The sequence below is a fragment of the Rattus norvegicus genome, chromosome 14 (genome assembly GCF_036323735.1).
Source record: "Rattus norvegicus strain BN/NHsdMcwi chromosome 14, GRCr8, whole genome shotgun sequence".
NCBI lineage: Eukaryota > Metazoa > Chordata > Mammalia > Rodentia > Muridae > Rattus > Rattus norvegicus.
Window position 1 is genome coordinate 73,412,392 of NC_086032.1, and position 10,300 is coordinate 73,422,691.

The following is a 10,300-nucleotide window of genomic DNA, read 5'->3' on the forward strand; positions in this document are numbered from 1 at the left end:
TTTAAAACCAAAAATGGCATTGAGTGAGTGCTTTGTGTTTGCTTTTAAAAAGACACACGTGGAGAATCATTTTCCACCAGAACTCAGTATTATTGGCTTTCATTCCTTTTTAGTATATGAACTGCCTTTGCAGGCATTGCCAGTTTACAGTAAGATAATGCGATTGGTCACTTTTCTGGTAGCTGGTTCCATTACTGAGAGATGAAGCCTTTAAGGATTAAAGCTCAAGACCACTCACTTGCTGGGTGGGCTGTCACCACCCATAGCCTCTCTAGTTACCAGTGTCCCTGTAGCAGGGGTTCTGGGGCACAGAGGGCAGTCAGAAGCGCATCTTCTAGCTATTCTATAGAGAGTCTGGGATCTAGAATTCTAGCGGATACATCCTGAGAGGTGGTTAAGCTGCTGATACTGCCCCTTGTGCATCTGAGAGGAAATCCAAACGATAAACAAATTCACCTGCTGCAGTTTGGGTCTTTGGGTGGAAAGGCTTTTAAAACGTGTGTAGGGAGTTCCAGAAGGTCTTTAAAAAACAACAAGTGGGAACACCTGATAGTATATTTTTTTAAGTGTCTGTAGAAGAAAGGATAGAATTCTGTGGTTCACAAAGGTGCTGTCTTCGGAGCCGGGTATCCTGAGGCAGACAGCTGGTCACTGTCCTCATCTTAGCAATAGCTCACTGTGTGCTGCTCTGTTTATAGGCTTATGGCATCCAAATTGTTGACGAGGTACCTGCCGAGAGCACCCATGATTAAGCCGAACACTGAACGTTTGAAACTAAAAATCTGAACGGAACCTTTTGGGGAGTTTCTGAGAGAAAAATTCACGTGTGCATTTTAAAGTCTTTCCCAGAAAGCCTTGGAAGCACCAGGGAGACAACTTGGATCCATTTCACTGGAGGATACCATAAGGCCTTTGCCACTAGAATTTCGGGAGGTAGCCAGAGAAGGCTCTGGGCACTCGCTCCAGTGCTCAGCGGGAGTTTTCCAGTATAGCTGCAAGAATGCTTTGTCAGGTTGCCTCTCTCCACCTCTCTGAGTCTGTGCCCTCTTGGTACTAGTTTCCTGGGACTTCTCTACTTTGCATAGGGACAGGACTCAGAGCTAACTAAACCTTTCTGCAGAGTTTCGACCTGGGACATGGCTGGCTTCTGCAGAATGCCTTGTTCCTCTGGCACCTGTTTTCTTGGAGCTCGTCAAAAGAGCAGGTTGCTGGAAAGATCTGGAAAACAACAAACAAACAAACAAACAAACAAACAAACAAACAGTGGCAACTGTTAAACTTACTGAAGCTTAAACTTACTCAGTGGTAAATTATTCCCATTCAACAAACTATCACCTCTACTCTATGAGGTTTAACAGTAGTGGGCACCAAACTATAAAGTCCAGAATTCCTCTGTGGCTCTCCACCTAGTCAGATGGGGCAGGAATTTGAACCCTGGCTTGAGCTGAACACCCCAGTCATGACTCTACACTGCCTCTTTTTGTGTTACTAGGACCCAGAAACAGGCACATGGTAGGCAGGCTTCTCTGAATATTTGGGAAGAGGATGTTTTGATGGTGACACTGAACTTGCAAAGAGAAAATTGTGTGCTCTGGGGTACAGAGCCACCCCTAGCAGCTCCAAAAATGTACAAGAGGGCCTTTGAGGTTGCTTTGGATGTGTGCTGGTCATGGTCATCCCATTTCTCACAATTTATCTTTTCCGTTCAATAAACTGTGGTCCAGTCCATGGTGCAGCACCATCCCTCACTCCACTCCTCCCTCTACCTTAATGTTTGTGAGTTCTCGGCAGTAGCCAAGATCTTACTGGCATTTCACAGTGTGTGCAGAGAAGATTTAACGAGGAACTGCGATTTGGCTTGGTTGGAGCAGCTAGCAGAACAGAACAGATGGAGTGGGTGTATAAGAGGCAGAACCAGAGGAGGAGGGGGAGGAGGAGGAGAGGGAGGAAGGGGGAGAGGAGGAAGAGGAAGAGGAGAAAGAGGAGGAGGAGGAGGGGGAAGAAGGGGAGGAGGAGGAGGAGGGGGAGGAGGAGGAGGGGGGAGGAGGAGGAGGAGGAGGAGGAGGAGGAGGAAGCAAGTGTAACCCTGCTGGGGGTTGGGGTTGGGGGCTGGCAAAAAGCTTATCCTGGTTCCAGTTTGGTGGAATTGGGAATTGCAAGCTTAGACTCCTGTTGTTGCTATCTGGCCAAAGAACCCAGCCTGTGTCTCCTTTTTTTCCTTTCCTCCCTCACTGTATCAGGGACTGGAGAGCCCAAGGGAATGCTGAAGGTAAGTAGCCTTCCACACTGGTCCCTCCCTCCAGTCCCTATCTCCTTCCTTCCCTCTACCAAGTACAGGCAGTCCTGACAGTCGGAAACCTAGAGGTTGTGAGTTGCAAGGGGAGGGCTGGTGTGATTTCTCATGCTCTAGTTTCTTTTTGCTTTGCTTTGTACCAGTGAAGGCAGAGCCCCTTAACAGCATGGGACACTTTTTGCTCATGGCTTGGCTTTGCTTATTCTCCAATCCCTCCAATCCTTGTATCAGGCAGAACTGGTAATGTCTGTTTCCTTGAGCAACTAGAGAAAGATAGCCATCACCCCTAAGACCAAGAGACAAGGGTGGGAAGAAGGGAAGGAAGTGGGTGATAGGGGAGGAAGACCTGGGCCTAGTTTCAACAAGTGGGAAAATTCAGCCTGAGGTGCTTAGCTTTAATGGATGAGGTGGGCCCAGACTCCCACATTTTTACTCTCAGGATGCTCCCAGTGAGGGTGTTCCGCATCTCACAGGGAGGATGAGTGGACTCTAGCCTCAACTCCAGGTCATGGGGACTTTGAGACTAGAAGGTGTGGATAAAGGTCTGCTCGTAGGTTTAGCAGGGAGGTGACAGCCCTGGGGGTACAGCTGCCTTTAAGCCACTTAACACCTGTAAAGTTTCTAGAGGTTAAGGGCCAGTGTGCTCTAGCGACCTCTCTTGGCCTGGGCATGGCTTTTTTGACTTGAAATCTTGAGGCTTAAGCTGTACTGGGCTCAGAATGGTATAACAGCCTGGCTTCAAGCATTTTGGAGAGCACCTTTGAAACCACCAGTCTCGATGAAGCCTGAGGAGGCCTCAGGCACCAAGAGTGTGAGGTTTAAATTTTGCTTGTCTTGAGTCTTCCAATGGTTTACTCTAAGTCCAGCATGCCTACTGCAACCGCTACGCAGAGGCCAACTTTTTCTTTCAGAGAAGTGAGCTATTGCCTCAGCCAGCCTGGTTGGGTCACAACAGGCTTTGGTTTGTACAGGACCTGGCAACCAGTGAGAGCCACCTGCAGAGACCCTCTGGCAAGGGCTGATGTGAGGCCACACCTGGACCATGCCCCTTCCCACTCCCTTCTCAAAGCCTCTTCCTTTCAAGGTCTGTAATGGAGCTAGGGACCCCTCCCTTGCGTGCAAGGCCATGTCGTCAGGGAGTCACAAGCAGACAGTGTTTGCTCGCCCTTACCTATCCAGGTGAATTATTTGCGGTGACTTCTAATTTCCTTCCCCAAAGAAAACCATGTACCCCCATCTTTTCATCCTCCCCCAACCTTTAGCTTAAATAGTGATGAAAAAAATGATGGAAAAACATCTTCCGTGGCGTTTGGCTTCTCCTAGAAAAACAACCCAAACCCAGACTTCACTAGCAATAGTGAGAACTTAAAAATTCAAGCCTTCAGTCCATGCTCCCCTACTTTTAAAACTGACAAACATATCAGGACAAACAAATGTCAGGATTAATACCTGGCTGTAATCAGAGATGGCCTGTGGCTGGGGTGACTGGGTGAAAAAAACACAGGTTTGACACCTCAGACTCCCAGTCTCCTTTCTTCTACTCAGCTGTTGACAACAGCTTACCCTGTGACCATGTCAGAAGAAGTTCTCCCTCTTTCTCTTGTTCTAGATGTGCTGTTTGTGTAAGGAAAGGTAGGATATCAGCCCATGAAATTCAATAAGAATGCCATTAGAACTCCCTCCCCAGCTCCTTCACCTTGGATTCTTTTATATGAAATTCCATATATAATATAAACTATTTCTATAAAAGTTTTCTGTGCTACATTAACCAAAAAAATACGAGGAATGAAACAATTAAGGAACATAAATAGGCACATTAATTAGCCCACCTTGCACATGCAGCTATGGATTCTACATGATATTTTTCATTACTACACGAGCTGTTAAATATATGAAGGAGGTACATTTGTGGGCACATTAACACACTATGAGAACTTGAACTTGTTCATTTCCTGGCTTTTATGGGCTTGGGTAAGCTGTGTGGGCATTCTTTATACCTGCTCATGTGCCCTGAACTCCTATTGACTTCTAGACTCCTGCCTCCACAGATGGAGGGAGGCAAAGAGAAAATGGCTAAGTGTAAGGAGGCAGAATGGAGTCTGTCTCTGTATGCCTAATGTTAACTGATGACAGTGGCCTTGGATCTACTACAGAAAGACAGAGGGTAGCTCTTGCTCTGTATGAATTTGGCCTGGGGTCTGTTGCTTCATTCCATTCCCTTTGAGAAGACCACATAGCAAGTCCATTATTAGTTTGGTAGCCTCCCCATTGGCTTGGTTGGGCCTCTTTTGCTACGAATGATTTTTTTCTTTTTTAATTTAGTCTTCCCTGCTTCCTTAATGGGTGATCCGGTTCTTTGTCTTTGTTCAAGTGAGTTTGAAGTAATTTTCGTCACATCCACCCAGGATGAGCCACTGTGGTTTCATAAATTATTTTTTGTCTCTATTCTTTATCCCCAAAGGAAGATATTTTAAAGAGGATGGCTATATTTATAGAGCTGGTTTGCCTAGTAAAGAACAGGTAGCCTGACAAAGAAAGAAATAATCTTAGAAACATCGCTGTGTCTTTAAGAGAACTGTAGAGACAGTGCCTATCTTACATGACATACTCTTTCTAGGTTTAAAAAATAGTAGCTTGTTTGAATCTAAAACTAGAATAAAAATATTTAGGATGGTGCTTGACAATGGATGACGTAAGAATTAAAGTTGTCTTCAAGACAGATCTCGAAGCAAATTCTAAAATATGATTTAGTACAAGCAGCAAAGAAGGAAAAGACTAGAGTTATTTTCAAAATGAAAATGACAATGACGAAAAGTGGAAGACTGCCACTGTCATTTTCCATCTGGTTATGAGACCAGATCACCAGATATTTGAGAGGAAAATTGTTGGCTTTTGGAGAGAGAGAGAGAGAGAGAGAGAGAGAGAGAGAGAGAGAGAGAGAGAGGAGAGAGATTGAGTCAAGAGTCTACTCTTTAACTGGTGAGAACAAGCAGTATATCATAGATCAATTAATAACTATCAGATCAATTGATACCTAGATTGAATATTGATCATTTTAAAAGATGAGACTTGCCATTTCTGATCAAAAAAAAGTATTGAATCGAAGGCATACCAAATTAAATATAAAAAGAGCAGACAAGTGGCTAAGTGCTTGCTACATGCCAGGTACCATAGTACCTTACAAATGGCTATCCGTGTCCTCCTGTGAAAGTCTTCAGCATTATATTTATGAATACATTATTTGTACGTTCATGAACACATAAAAATATGAGTATACAAAGAGCCTGCTTCCCATTATACACATAGTAAATGCTAAACATGGGAATGTGTGCCTTTAGGATGTATGTTTTAGCTCCTAATTGAAGCTGCAATCTCTCCTCTGACTTGGATAAGCATGCTTCCCTGAACAGACACAAATTCACAGAACTTTGCATTTAAAAAGAGAAATGTTTACTAAGTTAAAATAGTCCAAGTCAAAATGGTGGACTTGGCCATGAACTTAGACTCCAAGAAACATTACCTGGCTTTCAAGAAGGTGGTCTTAGCTGCTAGGTCTGAAATGTTTTACTTTACTGTTCTGTTTTGAAATGTTATTTTTTTGGAACAAAACCAGTGGTTAGGCTCAGAAATGGAAATGGCAATATGAAAGAAAAAGTGCTGGCATGTTTTTGAGCCATAAAGCAGAAAGAGGGAGCACAGTTGGGCACGGTGGGAGGCGATGCACATATCGCTTTCATATCGGATGATGCAGAAGTCCCATAGGTTTCACATTGAGAAGGTATTTTAAAACATTTGTTCCCTAAGCTATGTAGCTCTAAGGACCAGCCTCCCTGGCTTGGATACCAAAGATATTCTGCATTTTGAGTCTTAAGAAGAGCTGTGAATTAATCCTTCAGAAAAATTCCTTCCATTTGCAAGTCTGCCAATGCAGGGTTTTCAGAGAGGACAGTTGACCAAGGAAACTGGACTCCCTTTACTACGCAGATGTCGAGGAAGAACATGCACTTCAAAGCAGAGCTCTGGAAAGTAGGCATTCCCCCCCCCCCCTCTTTGAAATAGATTTCCCACTTGGTATTTGGTATCTAAATTACCTCTGCCTTTCCTATAAAAGTTTTAGTCTCTTTGCTCTTTGTTACTGTTTCATGGTGATTAGTTAGAACTAAGCAACTTTCAGCGAAAGACTTAAAAATATCAGCCATCACTTCCAATTCTCTACAGCTGTTAAAAAACAAGCAAACTGCAGTAACACATGTGACATTTGGGCTGGGTTTTAAATATAGTCTTAATAGTCCCGATACTTAGAAGCAGCAGAATTCTTTTGTGGTTGAAGAGTATTTAATATTATTGATTGAACGTGATGAGTGCTGACTGGGCAGGTCAATACGCTGTCTTTTTAATAGGGAGGTTCTGCTACTGGCTTGCCTTCCATAGTCAGGCACTTGGGTTGTTTTCCAGGACTTTGGGAGCTAATGAAGGCCAATTTAAAGCAATTTTCTTGAAGATTGCCATTCAGCCCTGTCTGAATTATAATTCCAACATTTATGCCAGGCAGGAGTGAGTAGCTAGAGGTTAGTAAATACAATTATATTAATATTGCTGTTATTTGAGTTACTTAGTACTCAGCTATCTTTCAGGCAGTCAAATTAATAGGGACCCGTCCCATTTGATGCATACAGTACATCGATAAGCCTAGCATTTTACCAGACATTTAAGCTACGCATTTGAGAAAGGCTGAGCATGGAAATAGTGTGTGTAGCATGAGCTTGCTCCCAGCTGCTAAAGAAGGACGACCAATTATCTTTTACTCTAAAATAAATAAGTTGTTAGAATTTGCTATCTTAGGTAATGTCACTGACTTGTTTAGGTAGACAATTATGTTTTTTTTGTTTGTTTGTTTGTTTGCTGTTTGCTTTTTTAGTTTGTGGAGAGGTGAGGTTATAGATTTTGTTTTGACCACATCTCTTAGGATAACTTTCTCAAAAGGGCCAATGAAGAGGCAAAAAACAACCACAGTCCAGGCAGTGATCACTCAGTCAGAAGCTGGGTCAGTGGTCTCAGGAAAAGCTCATTGGGCCCCCCCCCTCCACTCACTGAGCTCATTATTTTTGGGAAAATTATTTTACACATTTTTTTTTCTGGCAGCCTGTACCCTCTCGGCTAGTTTCACTTTCCATTTTAAAAGTACAATTTCACAGGCTTATGTATTTGGATTCACTTTTGATGGTTAACAATAGAAAGTGAAATGGGACACATTCTTCCAGAAACTAAATTACCTTTATTATTCCATTGCATGGGATTTAATTTAGTACACTATAATATTTTATACTCTCAATTTCCTAGAGATCAAAATGAAATGAACTTGTCTTAGGAGTGAAATGTATTCATATAAATTATCTCAAAGACAATGACTCAAAGGAATTATGCAAATTAGATTTGCTCTCTCTCTCTCTCTCCCTCTCCCTCTCTCTTTAAAATTATGCCCACCTCATCCAGCAGAATCCACATCATAATGAGGAAAATTTAAGCATATCACATTTGCAGTCAACATTAGTAAGTCTTAACATAGTAAAAAGAATCAGATTAATACTGTTATGTTGTAAAATGAATTGCTTAAGCACTTCCCAAAATTTTAATTCCATTGACAGGTTGTGACTTGCCCCGTTACATGAAGGCCATATTTTAGAGATAGTTTAAATAAAATCTAAAATAAGATAACTGGGTCTGCAAGGTTAAGTCACTATTTGATGCAATTGTAGCATTTGATGTAGAAGTGATGTCTGAGTGAATCAGATTGAACTTCTTACTTTAGGCCTTTTACCTGAGTTTGCTTCAATATGAAACATATAAAAAATATAATGTTAGAACTTTGAGGCTGATGTTTAAAATTTTCTTTTCTTTTCTTTTTCTTTTTTTATTATTAACTTGAGTATTTCTTATATACATTTCGAGTGTTATTCCCTTTCCCGGTTTCCGGGCAAACATCCCCCTAATCCTTCCCCCTCCCCTTCTTTATGGGTGTTCCCCTCCCCATCCTCCCCCCATTGCCGCCCTCCCCCCAACAGTCTAGTTCACTGGGGGTTCAGTCTTGGCAGGACCAAGGGCTTCCCCTTCCACTGGTGCTCTTACTAGGATATTCATTGCTACCTATGAGGTCAGAGTCCAGGGTCAGTCCATGTATAGTCTTTAGGTAGTGGCTTAGTCCCTGGAAGCTCTGGTTGCTTGGCATTGTTGTACATATGGGGTCTCGAGCCCCTTCAAACTTGAAAAATTTCTTTTCAATGACGAAGAATTAGGTGGTTATGTAGGTGGAAGGAGCATTTTCATTTGATGTCTGTCTGAAAGAAACTACTTGGCTTGCAAACAATTCTGAAAGATTATGCTAGTGATGACCTTAGGAACCTGTGACATCACATCCCCTTCTGAGTTTCTCTTTGTCTTTCAGTTCTCAGGCATAATACGGAAGTGTGTATAATTCAATACGATGTAGTAACTTTCTGAATGGTCTTTCTCATATTTCCCCCTTGGAAGCTATTAGATAATTTGTTTTTGTAGTCCTGAGTCAAACATTCAGTTTAATATTCTTTCTCAGCACAGAGCATGTAATCACCAGACAATTAGACATCTCATAATTTGGGGAGGTGGTTTAGTTTCGTGCTTGCTTATTCCTGTGCTGAGAGTTTCTCAAAATTACAACCTTTAATTCTGATTTTTCAAAAGCAAGCAAACAAACAAAGAAATAAGAAAGAAAGAAAAAGAAAAGGAAAAAAAAAAGAAAAAGAAATTACCCAAGATGCACATAAAAGATGCATTAAAGGGGTTTCCTATTTTATGTTTTTTTATTATCCCTCTACCTTACCACCCACCAGTGTTGCGGATTTAAGAGAGTCGACATAATTGAGTAAGTAAATTACCAAAAACCTAGGCAGCTGCTGCAGACACCTAGCAATAGGCTGTACCTCGGTCCTAATGTTCTCGTATTAGCACATTAAAACAAGCAGAAAGGGGCTCTTAATTACGCTTGGCTTTATGGGAGCACAATAAATTCCTTTTGTTGACCTTGCTGCAAACTCAATGGTGTTTTTGTGCAGCGTTGAATTAAGAGATATCAAAAGTCGTAGATTGAAGGATTATTCTGAGTATTTAAGAAACGCGTAAGTAGGCAGTAATGAACCCACAGCACAAACCAATCCGCTTGTCTGCATGCAAAAGTACCAGTTATTCAACATTTCAAACTGACAGCTTGTAAATGTAAATTTTATTAAATGCACAGCAATAAAAATTTGTAGGTTTCTGTCACTTTGAATTTTAGTGGCTCGAAATGAGGCCTTTAGCCTTTTAAATCACAGCAGGCAGAAGCAGAACTCTCACGCATTCAGCGTTTAAAAGCCGGGACCATTCTCAGTTTCAGTGTATGCTTTTGCTCACATAATATCCTTTGCAGAATCCAAGATGGATGGGTCATGTCACTGACAGGCCTGCAATTTCCATCGCCTTCCTCTATCCGGGTTAACAAAATGTTTCTCGTGCAAGCCTGGTGGAGGTGTGGGTGTGGAGTGATAAATGGAAATACATGTTAAAGAAATTTTAAAGGTAAATTAATAAAGGAATAGAAAATAGTATCATGTGGTAAAGTTGCCAATGGAAAAAAATTTGTATACTAAAAAAATTTCAGGCTCAGTCTTATGTAAGTTATAGAAAATAGCCAACTGTCTGAATTCATATAAAGTAAGCCTGTAGTGAGGACTTATTGTGAGGAATGAATCCTTGGTACAAATTTTATAAAGATTTCCAAAGTATAGAAAGGAAATTAAAATATGCATACATCAAGGCTCAGTTCACGGCCAAAACGATAATTGGTTTTTCAAGAAAAGAAAGACCAGCATTAGTCACAAATAGCAAACATTTCCAATTCCCTGTCCTCGTTTAGTAACAGAAGTGTTTAATTTCTGTATTCATCATCCAGCAGAGGAACAGCTTTAAGTGATACCTGACCAAAGTAAAAGTTTA